The sequence below is a fragment of the Myxocyprinus asiaticus genome, chromosome 31 (genome assembly GCF_019703515.2).
Source record: "Myxocyprinus asiaticus isolate MX2 ecotype Aquarium Trade chromosome 31, UBuf_Myxa_2, whole genome shotgun sequence".
Taxonomy (NCBI): Eukaryota; Metazoa; Chordata; class Actinopteri; order Cypriniformes; family Catostomidae; genus Myxocyprinus; species Myxocyprinus asiaticus.
In genome coordinates, this window is record NC_059374.1 from 30185287 (window position 1) to 30204471 (window position 19185).

The 19185-nt window shown below is 37.2% G+C and overlaps 1 protein-coding gene across 1 annotated transcript in view; it reads left to right on the forward strand.

The window, feature by feature from the left end:
- LOC127422382 (rap1 GTPase-activating protein 2-like) overlaps window positions 1-19185 on the forward strand; it is a 115102-nt gene that overhangs the window by 16789 nt on the left and 79128 nt on the right. The window lies entirely within an intron of this gene.

Sequence of the window (19185 nt, forward strand, 5' to 3'; positions counted from 1 at the left end):
TCACCTTTTGTTTTGTATCTGGATCTTGGAACAGCCAACAGTTCACAACAACAAGATCTAAGAGGTCTAACTGTTTCATAAATTCTGCTAAATAATCTGGCGCCAACCCATGCGTTACATGTAATTAATAAAATCTTAAAATCAACCCTAAAATGAATTGGTAACCAATTTAAAGAAGCTCAATCTGGAGTAACATGATTAAAAGACCAAGTTCATGTCAGAAGTCTAGCTGCAACATTTTGCACTGATTGTAGCCATGCTAAAGTGCATTGATTTAAAGTTGAAAACAATAATCTAGGTGAGACAAAATAAAAGCATGAATAAACCTGTCTCACCTTGGAAATGTTCCTTAACTGAAAGACTGAACTAACTTCCTGACATGATAATCAAAATGTTAATTTGTGTCAAAATAGATGCCCAAATTTCTCACCACCTGCTGAATATTCAGGACCACTTGATTTAGTGCTGACTCAATCTGACTTTTTTTTTTAAATCGTGACCGATTATGACAACCTCTGTTTTATCAGAATTTAACTGCAGAAAATGACATGCCATCCAATTTTTATATCTGTTATACACTCTTGAAGAACAGTTATACTAGACAGATCATTGGGATCCAATGCCAAATATAACTGTAGGTCATCTGGATAGCAATGAAAATTAATGTTGTATTTTCGTATCACAGAACCAAGAGGTAGCATATATAGGAAAAACAAAATTGGCCCTAACTGGGATCCTTGCAGAACACCACAATTTATTGTTGAAGAGGAGGACATCTCATCTCCAACAGACACTACAAATTTCCTATTTGACAAATAGGAAACAAACCAGTTATTCCCAGCTGTATCAAATGCTGCAGTTAAATCAAGCAACACTAAAATGGAGCACTCTCCAGCGTCCTCCACCATCAATAAGACATAAGAAGGTCAGATTCTCTACTGTGATTTTCTCTAAAACCTGACTGAAATTTCTCAAAAATATTGTTATACTTCACTACCTCCAACAGTTGCTTTGCTACTGGTTTCTCTATAATTTTTGAGATGAAAGATCATTTTGAGATTGGTCTATAGTTAATAGCAACCAAAAGCTCTAATGACGGCTTCTTCAGATATTATGTAAAGATATGTATTATCATCATATATAAACCATTGCGTGTATGAGATGTCCTCACTAATATAGTGAAATGTACAGTATGTGTGTGTACATGTACACATTTATAGGGGACAAAATTGTGCACAAAAATGAGATAAATCTGATAAAACCTTCGTTTGGGGACATTCGGCAATGTCCTTATTTGGGGAGCAAAAAAGTCTTTTAAAACTTTGAAAAATTATTATTATTATTATTTATTTTTTTATTCAAAAAATGCAAAAGGTTTTCTTTTAGGTTCTGGGTTAGGGTCAGTCTATATTAATTATAATTAACTAAATGTGTGTGTGTGTGCAACAGATAGTATGTTTTAATTTTTTTTGTATTCTCAAAAATGCATATATACATTCAGATTTTGTCATGCCAGTGTCTCTATATGTGTGTGGTTTTCTGTCCCCAGTACTGTTGTTTACTATTTATATTGATCTCCATGAAAATCAGTTTACAAAGACAGAACCATCAAAATTGTGCGTGCGTGTGTATTAGAGCCGGTCAATACATTGAGCTGGTTGGTCTATGTACACTGTGCTTTGGGGGGCAGATTCTAGCCTACAAGATTCCCCCTCCCTCTTCCACCCCCCTTTCACATCTGCAACTACAAAGTGAATGCTCTGCACCTGAAGGAAAGGGCTGCATTAGAAACGGCATAATCAGGCCTGTGTGTGCCTGTTTATCTGGGTGCTTTTGTTTGTGTAATAAAGCTCAGTGTTGTGTGAATATGTTTTAGAAATAGAAGGACCAAGAGCAGCTAAATATAAACAGAAATAAAGAGACTGAGAGGAGAGAGCAGTGTATTTTGGGTGAACCTCACAGTGCTTAAGATGCCTCGCAAAATCTGGTGAGTTTCCTTAAAGTTTCCTCTTTGTTTTGAATTTGTATGCTTTATTTGCATCTCTATGTTAGTCCTTAGGTGTTTGTGCTATTCTGAGTAAATACATTCTATTTTGCAATATTACAGAGAAGCAATTCGCCTGAAGCAATCAATTGTGGCATTTTCTTGAGAATTCTATGTTAAAAATGAATTTTAAACACTGAATTCAGCCAGATCCTAGAGGAAAATTGTATTGCTCAAATTGTAATTCAAACTCTTTCATAGTTTGGGAGACTTCATGAAGTTCATCGATGTATCAACTGTGTTTCAGATGTTTCTCCTAAAATTCCTAAAAGAGAAAAAAAAAAAAAATAGACTAAAATAAGACAGTTATTGGGTAACACTTTACAATAAGGTTCTATTCTTTACCATACGTAGGCATTAGGTATCAAAATATACTGCATATTTACAGCATTTATTAATCTTGGTTAATGTTAATTTATAAAAATGTAATTATTAATTGTTTGTTCATAATGCGTTACATAATGTTAACATGTACTTAAAAAATAAATGTAGTTAAAGGAATATTCCTGATTCAATACAAGTTAAGCTCAATCGACAGCATTTGTGGGATAATGTTGATTACCACAAAAGTAAATTTTGACTTGCACCCCCTTTTCTTTAAAAAAAGCAAAAATATGGGTTACAGTGAGGCACTTACAATGGAAGTGAATGGGGGTCAATCTGTAAACGTTAAAATACTCACTGTTTCAAAAGTATAGCCATAAGACGTAAACAATAAGCATGTTAACATGATTTTAGTGCGATAAAATCGCTCATGAACCTTTTCTGTGTAAAATTGTAGTCAATTTTGCAACTTCGTTGCCTTGATGATGTCAACAAACCCTAAAATGACTGTACAAATTATGATTTAAGCAACTTTACAGCTCAAATAATACATGAGTTTTTAACAGAAGAATTCATGTAAGTGTTTTTATAAAATAAAAAGCTTCACATTTCTGCCTTTAAACACTCAAAAATTGGCCCCATTGACTTCCATTGTAAGTGCCTTACTGTGACCTAGATTTTTGCTTTTTTTTTTTTTTTTTGAAGAAAATGAGGGATGCATCTAAATTTTTGGTGCTAATCAACATTATGCAACAAATTCTGTCGATTGAGCTTACGTTGTTTTGAACCTGGAATATTCCTTTTTAAATCATGTTAACAAACACAACCTAACTGTAAAACAGGGACTTAAAAATGAAAGCCGAAAACAAACAAATTTGTTTGCAGAATGTAAGCGAAAAGGGAAACAAACGTCCCTTTCAGTCATTTTGGAGTGAAAAAGTTTCATCCTGAAGGAAACCACTGCATCACACATTTCTTTGCCAGACTGCACGTTGTGGATGTAGCCTTCCGTGACATGCTGAATACCTTTTTAACCACTATATATAACCAGAAGAACATAATGTCCAGAAGAACATGGTCTCTGCATGTGCTCTTTGTGGGTACAACAAGGTTTTAAAAAATCTAAATAATTCGGCCCGGATAAAGTGACATTTAGTCCAAACGCCCCCTCTCAGTGTATGCATGAAGGAGAGAGAGATTAGAGCTATTTGTTTATTTAAGATGGCCAGAAATATTTAAAATATTTTTGGAGATATATCAAATATGAAGAATAGATTTATTGAAAAGTCTACTGAATGCTTGTTATGATTTCTATGCTGATAATTCCCCCACATGGGAAAAAAATTAAATCACTTATTTTTGCTAATTTTGGGTGAGGCAAATTGCTTATTTTGAGCTTGTTTTTTCAGACCAGGTCGCTTGTTTCTCTTATGAGATCTGGCAACACTGCAGCTGGTATAAGGGTGATTATGTGCAGTACATTGCACGGAGTACTACCATTTTAAAAAGAATGTTATTAACCGTTCTCTTGTTTCATTCTAACCGGTTACTATTTGGAAAGGAGGCTGCGGAACTCCGGAATAGGTGCAAAAAAAATAGAACTGAAATGAAAAATATTTCGGTTTTAGTCCCTGTTGTAAAACATTACACTGAAGAAAAAAAATGGTGTGTTTTTTTTTTTTTTAATATCTAAACATTCTTAAAAATATATAAATGTACTTGAGAAGCAAAATGACAATATATATTTTGTCTTGTTTTCAGAGAAATATGTCACAATTTCGTAACATTTATACTTATAAGCACAAAATATTTATCAATGGGGTAAGCAAGCTTGTTTCTGATTGGCAAATAGGTTTTTCTTGTTTTAAGCATAAACCTCACTCAATTTTGTTAGATTTATCTATGCCATTCTGCTTAAGTAATTTAAAAAAAAAATCTTTTTCCCCCAAAAATAAGACAAAAATAAAATAAAGTTGCATTGTACCAGTTTATGGACATACAGTAAGAGTACAGAGCCATAAAATGAATGTGGATGTCATAGCTCAAATAATTTGGTCTTGGAAGAATTTGATGAGAAATGAGTTCATATTGAAATCTATGACTTTTGATTGCTGAATGTGGTATCGAAGCAAATCTAAACACAGTGTGTGACATGATCTCTTCAGAAACTCCAGAGGAGTTTTCTTAGGAGAAAGGCCTGAGAAGCAGGAGACGTAAGCACAAGTCTCCATTTGATCTCAATTTAATCTCCTTGTTTTGCAGGAGAAACAGTTGCGATACTAAGGAAGTCTCATTTGTTTCCTGTGGGATGGCACATTTCCATTTTCTGTTCTTTTTTTTTATGTGATTTTAAAACAAGGGTTTAAACCATAATTGGCCTGTTTAACAGGACATTAAGTAGCAGTAGATTGCTGTCTTGATACAGAACCATAGGTAAAACATCTGAAACCTAAATAAGACACTGCCTGAAGAGCTGTTTGAGCTGTCACAAACGATCACGTCCCCAGTGTTGTGATTCAATTATCTCCCTCCATAACGATCTAATATTGAAGACAACAGTCTCTTCTAAAGGGGTGCTGTGTATAGCTGACAGCAGTGACATTAACTCGCTCTGAAAGAGTGTTGTCCTTTATCTATAAACTGATTTGTTTCAGGGTCAGTTTGAATAACAATCTGCTCTTGAAACCTTCTTAGATTATAGACTTGAAATGGTCTGCTGAGGCTGAAAAGCCCAGTAGAGCTCTCAGACTGGTAGTTACTGTGCATGTATCAAGGGAGTACGGGGCTGGGCTATTGTTAGAGCTGATCTGAGATCAGTATGACTGCTCAGATGCATTGTCTGCTGGGATAGTGCTTGTCTACAGCCACTATCTGCAGCTGCATCAATTATGCCTGTAATCCTACAGGAGGCAATTAGAGGCACAGAACTGCAATTACCCATTACACCGAACAGACTGAGAGCAAACACACAAACACACACGCTCACAACTCGAGACGGTATGGAGATGAGGTTGCCCCCGTTAAATGTCAAGAAGCATAAATTTTCCTCTGATGTGACCTTCTGCACTGTTTATTCCTTCACACATTTTAATGCATATAAATGAATTAATTCATAATTCATGCATAGATTTGTACACAAATCTCAGAAATTACATTGGCCTACGAAGCCAAAACACAGTAAATGCACCAAAACTGAAACTGAGAATAGTGATTTCAAAGTTGTCTCTGAATCTGAGCATAGTTGAGACACCTGACTGTCACATGACAGATCTTAATCTAAAAGACCCCACAGTGTAGTAACTGTGTTTTAGCATGCTAAAATACTTTTTATTTACTTGAGTGATATCTTTTGTGCCTTGTGGCCAATTGAGTCCTTTTTGCAGGGATTTATGAAAACAGGTTAACTAAATTTGCAAACACTTAATGTCTTTATAATAGGTTTCACTATTTTCAGGAGTCCTGACACTTGTTTGGCACTAGAGGGAAGCAGAGAAAGGTATTAGACATGTACATAAACAAACCTTTAATAATCATCCTTCAGGGGGTGATGTTTTTGAAGATCTCTGCTTCTTTCAGGAGGACATTGCTTATATTTACATTTTATGTCATATATCAAGTGCATTCAAGGGCTATATTTTATTTGTTTATGTGTTTTCTGGAAATTGAAACTATGCCATGACCTTGACATAATACACACATGCATTCATATAATAATAATAATGATAATTATTATTATTCATTATTCAAATAATTTTGATGGCAGTGAAGAATAGGGCTCGGGTCTCAGCATGTTGACAATGTGACAGTCTCTTGTGGTCTTTGGCCATGGCCCATGACAATAGAGAAGCAATACATCTGAGACTGTAGTGTAAAACATTTTTGGCTATGAGAGGTCTTGTTGCCATGAGAGAGACATACGTAATGAACACTTCTTGGTTTATCGTAAGAACTCTATTAGTGGCTTTGAAAGCACCTGCTTTAGCTTTGGTGCTGCTGACTGACAGTGCCAAAGTTTGGATGTGCCTTTCTTTTTCCTTTTTTTGACTAGGCTATAACTTCTTCAGCTGTAATGGATGATTATCACATTTGGCAATGGTTTGGCATTGACAGCTTGTGTTGTTATTGTTATGAGTTCAGTGCATGGGAGAATTGACTCACACCTGATTCAAATAATCTAGTGTTAGCATGATGCTAAGCTAATTACGTGATTCTCAAATAAGCATAAAAACTCAAATACTGTGTAAAATAGTACATTTTTATTGATACTTTTTTGTATTTGGGTCAATGACGTGATGCTATTTTTTTTTTCCAGATCTATTAAATTATATACAGGTGCATCTCAATAAATTAGAATGTCGTGGAAAAGTTCATTTATTTCAGTAATTCAACTCAAATTGTGAAACTCGTGTATTAAATAAATTCAGTGCACACAGACTGAAGTAGTTTAAGTCTTTGGTTCTTTTAATTGTGATGATTTTGGCTCACATTTAACAAAAACCCACCAATTCACTATCTCAAAAAATTAGAATATGGTGACATGCCAATCAGCTAATCAACTCAAAACACCTGCAAAGGTTTCCTGAGCCTTCAAAATGGTCTCTCAGTTTGGTTCACTAGGCTACCCAATCATGGGGAAGACTGCTGATCTGACAGTTGTCCAGAAGACAATCACTGACACCCTTCACAAGGAGGGTAAGCCACAAACATTCATTGCCAAAGAAGCTGGCTGTTCACAGAGTGCTGTATCCAAGCATGTTAACAGAAAGTTGAGTGGAAGGAAAAAGTGTGGAAGAAAAAGATGCACAACCAACCGAGAGAACCGCAGCCTTATGATTGTCAAGCAAAATCGATTCAAGAATTTGGGTGAACTTCACAAGGAATGGACTGAGGCTGGGGTCAAGGCATCAAGAGCCACCACACACAGACGTGTCAAGGAATTTGGCTACAGTTGTCGTATTCCTCTTGTTAAGCCACTCCTGAACCACAGACAACGTCAGAGGCGTCTTACCTGGGCTAAGGAGAAGAAGAACTGGATGTTGCCCAGTGGTCCAAAGTCCTCTTTTCAGATGAGAGCAAGTTTTGTATTTCATTTGGAAACCAAGGTCCTAGAGTCTGGAGGAAGGGTGGAGAAGCTCATAGCCCAAGTTGCTTGAAGTCCAGTGTTAAGTTTCCACAGTCTGTGATGATTTGGGGTGCAATGTCATCTGCTGGTGTTGGTCCATTGTGTTTTTTGAAAACCAAAGTCACTGCACCCGTTTACCAAGAAATTTTGGAGCACTTCATGCTTCCTTCTGCTGACCAGCTTTTTAAAGATGCTGATTTCATTTTCCAGCAGGATTTGGCACCTGCCCACACTGCCAAAAGCACCAAAAGTTGGTTAAATGACCATGGTGTTGGTGTGCTTGACTGGCCAGCAAACTCACCAGACCTGAACCCCATAGAGAATCTATGGGGTATTGTCAAGAGGAAAATGAGAAACAAGAGACCAAAAAATGCAGATGAGCTGAAGGCCACTGTCAAAGAAACCTTGGCTTCCATACCACCTCAGCAGTGCCACAAACTGATCACCTCCATGTCACGCCGAATTGAGGCAGTAATTAAAGCAAAAGGAGCCCCTACCAAGTATTGAGTACATATACAGTAAATGAACATACTTTCCAGAAGGCCAACAATTCACTAAAAATGTTTTTTTTTATTGGTCTTATGATGTATTCTAATTTTTTGAGATAGTGAATTGGTGGGTTTTTGTTAAATGTGAGCCAAAATCATCACAATTAAAAGAACCAAAGACTTAAACTACTTCAGTCTGTGTGCATTGAATTTATTTAATACACGAGTTTCACAATTTGAGTTGAATTACTGAAATAAATGAACTTTTCCACGACATTCTAATTTATTGAGATGCACCTGTATATACACTATGGTCCTAATAAAGTGCCCGACATGGTCTTCTGCTGTTGTAGCCCATCCGCCTCAAGGTTCGACGTGTTGTGCATTCTGAGATGCTATTCTGCTTACTACAATTGTACAGAGTGGTTTTCTGAGTTACCGTAGTTTTTCTGTCAGCTCGAACCAGTCCGACCATTCTCCATTGATCTCTCTCATCAACAAGGTGTTTTTCATCCGCAGTACTGCCGTTCACTGGATGTTTTTTGTTTTTGGCACCATTCTGAGTAAACTCTAGAGACTGTTTTGTGTGAAAATGCCTGGAGATCAGCAGTTACAGAAAAACTCAAACCAGCCTGTCTGGCACCAACGATCATGCCACGGTCGAAATTCTAATGGTTGGTGTGAACGTAAACTGAAGCTCCTGACCCGTATCTGCATGATTTTATGCATTGCACTGCTGCTACATGATTGGCTGATTAGATAATCACATTAATAAGTAGGTGTACAGGTGTTCCTAATAAAGTGCTCAGTGTGTGTGTGTGTGTGTGGGTATGTGTGTGTGTGTGCGTGTGTGTGTGTGTGTGTATGTATGTGTGTGTGTATATATATATATATATATATATATATATATATATATATATATATATATATATATATATATACACACACACACACACACACACACACACACACACACACACACACACACTGGTGGCCAAAAGTTTGGAATAATGTACAGATTTTGCTCTTATGGAAAGAAATTGGTACTTTTATTCACCAAAGTGGCATTCAGCAGATGAATGCCACTTTGTATGAATGTATAGTCAGTTCACAGTTCACATTTTCACAATGTATAGTCAGGACATTTAATAACGTGAAAAATTACTATCTAAAATTTCAGAACTTCTTAAACTACTTCAAAGAGTTCTCATAAAAAATCTTCCACGTGCAGCAATGACAGCTTTGCAGATCCTTGGCATTGTAGCTGTCAGTTTGTCCAGATACGCAGGTGACATTTCACTCCACGCTTCCTGTAGCACTTGCCATAGATGTGGCTGTCTTGTTGGGCACTACTCACGCACCTTACAGTCTAGCTGATCCCACAAAAGCTCAATGGGATTAAGATCCATAACACTCTTTTCCAATTATCTGTTGTCCAATGTCTGTTTCTTTGCCCACTCTAACCTTTTCTTTTTGTTTTTCTGTTTCAAAAGTGGCTTTTTCTTTGCAATTCTTCCCATAAGGCCTGCACCCCTGAGTCTTCTCTTTACTGTTGTACATGAAACTGGTGTTGAGCGGGTAGAATTCAATGAAGCTGTCAGCTGAGGATATGTGCCTCACATGTCCTCAGCTTGTTTCTCAAACTAGAGACTCTGATGTACTTATCCTCTTGTTTAGTTGTACACCTGGGTCTTCCACATCTCTTTCTGTCCTTGTTAGAGCCAGTTGTCCATTGTCTTTGAAGACTGTAGTGTACACCTTTGTATGAAATCTTCAGTTTTTTTTTGTCCTCAAAACAATGATTGGCTGATGAGTTTCTAGAGAAAGCTGTTTCTTTTTTGCCATTTTTGACCTAATATCATGACCAATCTATTGAAGACTGTGGCAACTCAAGAACAAACAAAAAGACAATGTTAAGCTTCATTTAATGAACCAAATAGCTTTCAGCTGTGTTTGATGCAATGGCAAGTGATTTTCTGGTACCAAATTTGCAATTTAGCATGATTACTCAAGGATAAGATGTTGGAGTGATGGCTGCTGGAAATGGGGCCTGTCTAGATTTGATCAAAAATGACTTTTCAAATAGTAATGGTGCTGTTTTTTACATCAGTAATGTCCTGACTATACTTTGTGATCAATTGAATGCCACTTTGGTTAATTAAAGTACCAATTTCCTTCTGAAACAGCTAAATCTGTACATTATTCCAAACTTTTGGCTGCCAGTGTGTCTATATATATATATATATATATATATAATATACACACACACACACAAATACATTTAAACTTAGTTTTTCACAATTCCTGACATTTAATCATAGAAAACATTCCCTGTCTTAGGTCAGATAGGATCACTACTTTATTTTAAGAATGTGAAATGTCTTAAAATATTATAAGTAATAGTAAAAATAATAATAATAAAAAAAACAATATTTCTCATATTAAATATCAATATTTTGACATTTTTAGGAAAAGGCACATTTTGTTCAGGTCACCCTAAGAAAACCTTGATATTCTTGACTAAAAAAATTCATGATATTTGTTAAAAATATTGTTTAATTTGAAAAATACAGTATGTTTGAAAACGTTTTTGAAATTATTCCTGTAATCTTTATTATAATATTTTATTTTAATTAATTAGAAGCAGTGGCGGGCCGTGTGTTTAAAGTCTAGGCCTTCAATGTGATTCATGCCATTAAGAAAACACAGTTTCACAATGAGTAAGACACCCTATGCCTTTGGGCATCATACATTATGTCGCAGCTAACTAGTAATACCAATTGACATTTTAAAAACACGTCCATGCACGAAAGCCAGAACTTGAAACCACACTTAATGTTCAAGCAAGCCTAAATTTTAACTGCAGCATGACTATTTTGTGAACAGACATTCAAAAATCATAATTTTTCATATGATCTACAAGGAGGTCTATAATACCTGGAAAAATCTATCTCATAATATTTGTGATTTAAATGTTGCTTGCAATAAATTTAGTTTTGTCAGGGTACATGGTTATGCTGCATTCCATTCAAGTCAGATGTGGGATATTCTTTCTTGATATCTCCGACCATAAATGCATTCCATTTCCTGATATTTAGAACTGCAATGCTCCTGTTAGTTTAACAGGGGTTTGACTCTCATTAGAGATGTCTCCTAGCAACCCAACTGATAAACAATGCTGCAGCGCTAGCATTTGCGCTTAAGGTGTACGATTATCAAAAGAGATTATAATTTACCATGCTTTATACACCTGTTTCTGCAGGCGTTTGTTAAACAAGATTTAATATCATGTAATGTGGAAATGAACTCATTTATCAATATTACATAATAATAGGAATGTTTATCTCTTACTTTGTATATCTCCCCGAGTGTTGACATGTTTGTGTGACATCATGCCCCTGCATCTCGGCGAAATCGGAGTTGAGAATTTCTGCACGAGCCTATAAGTTGTAATTCTGACTTCAAGATGCATTCCATTACACTTTCCCTAGTAGGAAGTTGTAAAATCAGACTTTCCGAGTTCACTACTTTTCAAAACTTGATCTGACACTGAATGCTCAAGCAGCCTAATTTACACTTAGAAAACTCCTGATGTTGCTATAATAATGCAAAAAGTACTTACCAATTTACTTGAAGTGAAAATCAGCCCTCCTTTCCTGATTAATAAATTAAGCAATCACACGGTCATGCAGAACATCTCGTGTTTTTAAATCCATAAGGTTCTCTTTCTCAATGGCAATTCCAGCAGTGATGACAGCCGACTCGTCAGACAGCTTGATCTTACGCTTTTCGCTCTTGAATTACGTACATCACTTAAAGCGTGATTGCGTCATTCAAGGCCAGCTAGAAGGCCTCGACCGGGACATATCCTAAAGATCACACCCACCAAGAACAAATAAATCAATCTGATTGGCTGATGAATCTGACAATCTGACTTTAATTGCTCATTCATTTGCACTGTTGAGGGATTCTGAAGAAATTCTGAAGGCCCGACGGGGTGGAGCTCAAACTCACGCGCTGCTTTGAGCATGCGATTTGTGAAACAGTTGTCACACTTTGCTTGTAAGCATCAAGGAATAAATTCTGACTGGATAAACTTTTTGTTTTTATCTATTTGTTTGTAGATTAATTAAGAGTGGAAATTGATTAAAAATACATAGGCAAAAAGGTGATTGAGAATGAAAGGATGAAAAATATTTATTTATTTGGCATGTTAGGCCAGCAGAGAAGGCTTTGCTGGCCCTGAGAATTCGCCACTGATTAGAAGTATACCAATAATTAACTTATCTGCTTATCTTAATCCTTATCTGCGAAGGATACAATTCATTTCAGTATTCTAGTGTTAGTATGTTGCTCAGCTAACTACGCAATACTAGAATAAACAAACACATACACTAAAGTGTTGAGTTAAATAGTACATTTATAATTAGATTTAACCACTTTTTACTTTTCTGCATTTAATTAATTATAACTAATTTTCGACCTTATCTGCAAAGGATGAAATTGATTTCAGTAGTCTAGAGTAAGCGTGTTGCTTAGCTAACAATGCAATATTCGAATAAGCATAAAAAGCATTCACTAAAATTGGGATAAATCGTACAGTAAAATATTATGTTTAAGTAGTTCATTTTTCATTAGATAAAAAATCAATTAAAATAATTACTTTTTACTTTTCTGCATTTAATTATATTAACAATCGACCTAATACATGCGCTTTTGCTTTAGGATTTGTTCAAAAAAAGTATATTACTACCTTTTGTAACAGCTTAATAGCCACCTTTGGGATGTTTTGGCTGTGCTCCCTGCAGCTTTTTTTGGATGATTCTCACATTTGGCATTTGTCTGGTAGAGACAGCTTGTGTTATTGTTATAAGACCCACATCCACAGATGCTAAATGATTATCACCAACTGTAGAGTTATTTCTCTTCACCTCCCTCTGCTTTTCTCTTTCACACACTCACATTTACTGCCAAAATATGTCCGAGACGTGAAAGGGAAGGTGCGCGGTGTCGAAGAGCTGTGTACAACGGCTGCTCCTCCACAGATCTCTCTTCAGAGGCAGCTGCCCTCCTCTCCTGACAAATACTTACTACTCCTCGGCCCCCATTGCAGTGTTCTGACGGCCCTGATAAGGGCACCATCTGGCAGCTTGATTTTAATAGGGCTTTTAAGGGCCATAAAGAAACCTGAAGTCCACTGGGAGGATAGCTCATGATGCTTCTGCCCGAGAGGACTTAGGATGAATGGGTAGTGGGTAACAGTGACCTCAGGATGGATGGAGTGCACATTTTTAAAAATAGAGTTTAGCTTTCGTCCTTTTAATCAGAAGCGTCATGCGCATTCAAACTGAAGGGCATTTTTAAGCTAAGGGTGTACTGTATATATCAAGGGGTGAGAACCAGAGGTTTGTAAGTAATTATAATAATTATAATTTTATTTATCACACATTATACATTTGCACATATACAGTGAAATTCTTTTTTTTTTTCACATATCCCAGCTAAGCTGGGGTCAGAGTGCAGGGTCAGCCATGATACAGTGCCCCTGGAGCAGATAGGGTCAAGGGCCTTGCTCAAGGGCCCAACAGTGGCATCTTGGCAGTGCTGGGCCTTGAACCCCCAACCTTCTGATCAGTAACCCAGAGCCTTAACTGCTAAGCCACCACTGCCCCTAAGTGCCCCAGACTCTGTCTAAGCAAAAAATTACCATAGTTTGATCAGACTTCGTATACTGATTTCAATCTTTTATAATAAAAATGTGTACACACATGGATGACAGTATACTTATTGAATGCTATTTTAACATTTATTCAGAAAAAAAAAATCTAAATTTGTTTTAATTAAAAAAAGTCACATTTCATATATAAAAACATGGGCGTATCTGATGACAGTATGAACAAAGCATTACATTAATGAGTTTAAAAGAATAACAATCTATTGTGATAAAATAAAATATCACATAAAAAGTCCTTACATCAAATTAGTTAATTGAATGTGATTAATTTTACTAAAATAGTAATCTCAGCCACTTAACAATTTGGCCAAATGAGCGATTGAAAAGCCTTTACAAATGCCTTTGTAATAAAAAAAAAAAAATGATATCAAATACCATTAACTGAATGATACTGAAGTAATGAATTGAATAACTAATTATTATTAACAACTAATTCATAACATTTTGCCATATTACCAACTGAAAGTAGGCTCCAGAACAGTGAGCATTTGAAATAGGTTACTGAATATTGAGGACATGACAACATAACAAAAAAAAATGTGTGTCATAAAGAATGTTTCAGATGAATTTGTATATGAGATAGTAGCCTACTCTGACTGGCTGACTTGTAAAGCCTGGTAGAAGTCCACATAAGATTGTGGGATACTGCCATTTGTGCACAGTGTAAGTAAGTCTTTCTTTTTCACAGCAGTGATCTCAGGTGGACATCTGTATAACTTTTTAGGTTCCATTCCATGATAACCTCTGGTCTCCAGTTTTCCAACTTCAAGCATTTTAAATGCTTGGTCAGACAGTTCATATTTGAACTGAATACCTTTTGGATCCTCTTTTGTGTAGCGCAGCCACTTGATTTTCTGCCAACGAACTGTTTCTCCCTCTGCATCTTTGGTTTTGTTTCAGACCATGTGTGATGAAAAGGACTTGAAATCCAGAAAGTCACTGTGACGAAGCTCAATCACCTTGTATGGCATGGTCTTCCTCGCCATCCTTACAAGAGTGTAGTACCCATCTGGACTGTACATAGGCACATTCTTTCTGGCTGTCTCAATAGCTGCATGGACACTGTCGCATTCCATCTGGCTGTGTCCAGACTCCATGAATTTGTGGTCAATAATGGAAATTGGCATATTTTTTACTGCATGGAGGCACATGGCACTAAAACCAGCATTTCTGTTCTGACCTCCACATGTGTCAGAATACAGCACCACATGCTTAGTGTCTGAAAGAGAGGACAGATACTTGAACATGCATGTGCTGATCTCTGACGAGCCATGGCCCCCTTCACCTTCATGCCACATGTAGCAGTTTGCCCCTTTGCTGCCTAATTCATAGACTGTCAGGTTGTAGGTGCTCAACTTCCTTGAGTAATATAGACTGCTCACATTACTCCATGGAGTGGTCAGCACTTGTTCAAGATCAAAAGTGACTGCTTTGAATGAGGACTGTTCTTGTGCACGTCTCTTATCATGTTCTTTATGTTCTCGGGCCTGTGTCTTTCTGTTTTGGTGGGCATGTATTGTTCTTCATTGATTTGTTTGTCATTGGCATTTAAATGCTTGTACCACTCACAGTACTTGCATGCATCTTTTGTGGGTTGGTGAAAGCCTAAATTGAACGCTGTATTGAATATATGCCTGTAGAAACTGAGTTTCTCAGGATTTAGTTTACATTTATTGTTGCATTTCTATACATAGAGGTCATACATCTTAGTTACATTAAGATTTTCCTCAAGGTACTGCTTTGCTGTGTCTTTCCTGCAGTTGTGTGATTCAACTGTGGGGAAAGACTTAATGTGATCTCTGATCTGATTTGTGTTATCTTCTGGGATTTTGTTTTCAGGTGCATGCTTTCCCTGCAGGCTTGTGGGAGACATTCCTAGATTATTTGGCTGACCAATGCCTGCAGACCTTGCAAATTTTTCTGAGATATCAATTGTTTTCAAAAAGAAATCTTTGCATACTCGAATTTGCTTTCCCTGTGTGGTGAGTTGGTACTCAGTAGTGTTCTGCTGCTTTGACTCGGTATGAGTTGTCTGTCTCTTTTTCAGTTTAGTCACTGTGTGGTTGATGATAAAGTCCTTCTGTCTTGCCACATCTCCCATTGCCCAGAACTGATCAAAAATCACTTCCATCACTGACTGAGGGAAATTGTGATTGCATTTGTAACGACAGGAAGCACAGTCTTTTTCCCTGACCTTTCGAGCTGGAATATGAATGTTTTTTGAATTCACATAGCTTTGCCCTGCGTTACACAGCCTTTTTCGTACATTTTTCTTCCAGTTATCAGGGTCTCTCTTTTCCTTCAAGATCAAGAGTTCAAAAGTCTGATTGCTTGGGTGAAGAAGCTGTCATGAAGTCGGCTGGTGCGGGTCCTGCTGCTGAGATACCACCTTCCTGATGGTAGCAGTGAGAGCATCCCATGGCTCGGGTGGCTGGAGTCTCTGATGATCCTCCGAGCTTTTCCTTCCTCTTTGCTGGATCTCACTCTCACCCCTGATTTCTTCAACACTCACTGGCTCTAATATCAGGATGGCATGCTCTTCCTCAGTTTCCCTGTGCCTGCTCCACTGCATTGTCTGCATCCTGTGCCTGCTCCACTGCAGTGTCTGTGTCTTGTGCCTGCTCCACTGCATTGTCTGTGTCTTGTGCCTGAGCCCCTACATTGTCTGTGTCTTGAACCTGGCTCTCTACATTTCTTGTATCCTTTCCCCAGTCATCTCCTTTGTCTATGGCTGTCTGTCACTTCTCTGCAGTCTCTCTCTTGTGGCTAAGCAGTAACTGAGTGCCTATATGATGACACATTCCATTAGAATGTAAGTTATTGGTTACTACCTGCTAGCTAGCTAGCTAAAATGTTAGCTTTAACCTTACTGAAACATGTTGAGGTTAGCTTACCTTTGTTAAGCCACACTGACGTTGAATTCTGGATATTTTCATCATACAGCTCTTTGTCACGAAATAAGCTTAATAATACATCTTCAGCAGTTAAAAACTGTTTTCTTCTCATGGTTGACCTACCTGGCTTACATGTGGTGTTGGCCATTTTGACTCATGTGCTATCCTCAGGCTTTATCCACAATACATTTCTCAATGCCAAAAGGGCGTAAGTGCAGTTACGCCCTTTTGGCACCAACTGGCTTAGTATGTTAAGTGTTAAGTCTTTTGGTTTCTAATGAATAACTCCAAAATTATTAAGAATTCACTTGTGTCCTTCTGGCAGTAGAAAGAGCTCATCAAGAGCTTTCATTATATATATATATATATATATATATCTCCATTTCACCCAAAATGTCACTTACACCCCTCTGGTCCTCACCCCTCGATATGATCTATTAAGTTGTTAACACTGCAACTGGTGCGCTGTCAAAAAATAGGTGCATGACATCCCTGCTATAAATATATCATTTTTGCCTTGATTAATTTAGCATAAATTGCCAAACGTCCTTGAGATATGGGGGTAAACGTGATATTGAATGAATAAATCAAACACAACGGTAAAGCTCCTGGCAGTAGGTTGCGATACTCGCTGGGTGAACTGTCAGTCAGCTTTTGTTGTGAATTCATCTCTGTGGCTCAGCAGCCCAGTGCCCCAAGTCTCCTGTGATTCTTGTGTACTGTGACACAAACGCTCTCCTCCAAAAGGACCCAGGCCACACTGCTGTAGAAAACTCGAGCTGAAAGTATTAACAAATGAGGTGACATCCTTAAGCCTGGAGACTTACCACAGTCTGTAGAAAATTAAAAACCACCACAGATAAGAGAGTGTCAAGGACTCCTTTTATTGATTCAAGTGGCATCAAGCAGAATGGAAAAATGAATTTTGATGAGTGTGTGCTGGCTACCGAGAAAGAGAGGTTTAGCATCTGAAAAGGACCAGGGTCAGTGAAAAATATAAAAACACAGACACTGTTCCAAAATCTAGTGAGCCGCCTTGCTGTCTACTGCCTACATAAAAAGCTGCCTTCAAAGGGGCCGTTCACACGGAAAATGATTTAGCGTACATCTGCGCTGTTTTTCCATGTAAACTTGCGCTAAATGGAAGCCTTTGATCGTTTAGCTATGTCTGGCTGTTTTTATGCATCTCATGCAAGAGCGCTGCATTTTTCAGATGCTGTGTCAAGATAAAGAGAACTTCAACTTTTAAAAGCAAGTCTCGAGACATCTGCTCATGTTTGCACTGTGTTTAGCTATTTTTAGTGCAAGAATTTGTTCGGTCTGAACAGCCCCAAAGGCAGCATCCTAACCCAGATTAAACCTTATAAGGAACCAATTTGAAACACTCTACATAGGTAGCAACTATTGAGTCAGGCGATGCACTAGAGAGACTCAACTCGAGAGTTTACGGTCAACTCACAATAAGGCACAACAGTTCCCACCCACTTTTTCAGCATCTGGGTTCCGGAAGCATTTTTCCCATAGACTTCCTCTATTAAAGGGTTGTAAGCCATGAACCAAACCAACCAGCTCCGAGGAGAATCACATCATCACAAATTGCAATATATTCCGATATGTACAAATAGATAAGGAATTTAAGGGTGAAGAGACTCGATTGCGTCATTCACAATGCATCATGGGAGTGGGCGGTTGCTCCGAGGCACGTTTCGTGAGCTTGGTTGGTTGCAGTTCTCTGATTGGTGAAGCTTTTTCTGCTGTATCATGGGTAATGTAGTTGTTCACCAGGAATTCTGCCATCAAACATGATTTTTAAACAATGAAGTAACGCAGACCGATGGCTTCAACGGAAGCAAATACCATCGATAAACAACTTAAGAGCTCACAATAGGTCTGTCTTTAAAGGTTTATAAGTTATCATTGAAAATCAATTAGTCTATGGAAAAAAATTATGGAATTTTTACTTTTGGAACCAGACTGTTGCGCTCTATAGAGTTTATGTTAGCATGTTGCCAACACAATACATGAATAAGCATAAAACAACATTGTACAATCAAATGTTGGCCCATTTTTATTTAGACTGAACGTTCTTTAATCAATTTAAAGAGCTTTTCTGTATTGAATGAATTATATTCATATATTTATAATCAACATTTTTATAATCAATTATTTATAATATTATAATCAACGTTTATCTTGTTTCGTCTGCCATATTGGATGTTTTTTTGTTTTTTTTTTCTCTCTAGAGCTGTCGATTTAACATGTTAAAGGTACACTAACTTTTGTCTTTGTCATCTTGGACTTAAACTGACACCTAGCGGCTTGGATGCAGTATCATTTAAAATAAATAGTTTTCATTTTCAGATGCCATTGTAGAAATTTAGTACTCACAATCAGCCATAATTACTGTAATCAATGAGTGAAAGTGTCAAATAACAGGATGGTTACTGAGATTAAGCCAGTAGTATTCGGCTTGTCATGCGATTCTAACATGGCAGCCCCCATGTGCGGACCCTCTCCATGTTGAATAAAACAGCTTTTTTAAGGTTACTAATATGACTGAAGTCTTCATTTTAATGTTA